We start from the raw sequence: 1899 nt of genomic DNA, 5'->3' as shown, positions 1-1899 counted from the left end.
TTTGGCTGGGCCGCGCTATGAATTCTGGGATATGGTGGGCCACGAAGGACACACCCGACCCATCCTTCAAATTCGGGGAAAAGGAGGACGCATTTGTCGGCTGCATTCGGAGGAGTCTACGAAGTTGGAGAGGCTGAAGGACAGAAGAGTTGATCCATGTCAGCATGCTGCCCATTCAGGACTCCTTGAGAGCGCCCCCTGGGGGAACTGCAGCCAACAGGACCAGCTGTGAACACAGTGCACGTGTTAAATGTGACATCAGGGTCTGCATGTGAACAGAGCTCGTCCTCACGGCCGCGTCACGGCGAGCTGCGCAGCAGTTACTGCTCATAAACCGGGGGCATAGTGTGACACATCCACCTGTACAGGTGATTCTCTGCAGTCATGGAAAATGGATTTTGTCACGTTTCCCACAGCCAGGAGGCTCGCTGGGTTTCAGACGAACATCAAAGCTCTTCATTAAAATTTAAATTCAACCCTCGAGTTTCTCCGACAGGAGGCCCCATCCCAGTTTGAACCTTTAAAATGAAACGAAGTGAAACATTCCAGCTTCATTAAAAATAAAACAGTGAGGATGGCGGCGGCGGCTTTGTGGTCATGACTGTGTGAATATCCACGCTTTCACTCCTGTTTCTTTGTGTTAGAACAGCAGCTTCAGCTCGGATCACACCTTTCATGTCCTTGTGATCATTACAACCAGTTTGGTCTCCGAGGCCTTTGATTGGTCCACACCCACTGATCCCCTTCGTGTCCTGCTTCCCACCCAGGATCAGTTCCACTTTGGAGAACCTGCCAGGAGCAGCACAAACGTCTGCTCTGACCCAGAGACTCGGTCGACGTGTGGCTCGCTGACAGCTGAAGAACCACAGATCTGCCGCGTATGACACCAAAACGCTTAAATGTGTCCGAGCAGCTTTCGGGAATGAGACTCGACTGATCAGTCAGAAACGCAGGAGCGTGCGAGAAACGGGGTTTCCCGCAAAACACAGCAGGGGTGCTGACTGTGTTATTTGAAATAAATGTTTTTTATCTGCTTCTTTGTGTAAGCTCAGTTGGAAGCACCTCGCCGTGGGCTTTAGCGTTTATGGAGAAACTTTGTCCCAAAATGGCACATTTTCTGTGGGTGTGAGGATGGAGTGATCAAGAGACACAGGTGGGAGTGGAGCACAGGTGGAAACGATAAAGGTGGAGCTGAAAATCCAAAAAAGGAAAGACAGCAACAGGAAGAGCAATTCCCAAAATAAAACAGGAAGCAGAACAAACACAAACAGAGGGCTAAGCTAAAAAAATGCTGCGGCACTTTGCTAGTTTACTCAAACAGGGCTAGTTGCTCAAAGCACATGACAGCGTACGCTCACAGCAGCTGTGGTGTAGATGGGCGACCCTGAGGCAGCCTCTGTTAGTTTTTGTGAGTCATACGACCCATCAGGGAGCGAATACGCCCTCACCAGGCTGAAACAGAGTCAGCAGCTCGCATCAACTTCCTGTTCCAGACGACATAATATACCGTCGCTGTCAGCACGAGATATGAACGTATTAAACGTCATGCACTTTGAAACGATGGCTCCTCCCTTTGTGTCTGCAGTGAACACTACTGCATGCAGGGGGCGCCGATGAGGCCGTACTCTGCCGCTGTGTAACTCGCCACGCTTCGCTCAGAGCTGCAGGCAATTCACGAAACAATAAGACTGACTTTTTAGAAACGTGCGCTCTCCTCCCCTGCAGCCACGGCGCTCTGCGCCTTTGTCTTTCACACGGATGGAACTGAGTCGCCACGGAGACGGCACAGAGACAAACAACAACAACAGCATCACAAACAGAAACGACAGTAGGACACGAGCAGCACTGCTGGCTCCTGTTTGTAGACAGACGGTCTGGTGTGTAACACACACACACACA

The 1899-nt window shown here is 50.9% G+C and overlaps 1 protein-coding gene across 7 annotated transcripts in view; it reads right to left on the bottom strand.

Annotated features, from left to right (window-relative positions):
- The window catches only part of LOC102295354 (rap1 GTPase-activating protein 2), a 33590-nt gene that overhangs the window by 24893 nt on the left and 6798 nt on the right, over positions 1-1899 (bottom strand). The gene's annotated exons all lie outside the window — the stretch shown is intronic.

This window comes from Haplochromis burtoni, unplaced genomic scaffold, assembly GCF_018398535.1.
Source record: "Haplochromis burtoni strain Fernald_Lab_line unplaced genomic scaffold, NCSU_Asbu1 Contig_505, whole genome shotgun sequence".
Taxonomy (NCBI): Eukaryota; Metazoa; Chordata; class Actinopteri; order Cichliformes; family Cichlidae; genus Haplochromis; species Haplochromis burtoni.
Note: the sequence above shows the minus strand (reverse complement) of the source record. Positions and strands in the feature narration are given on the sequence as shown.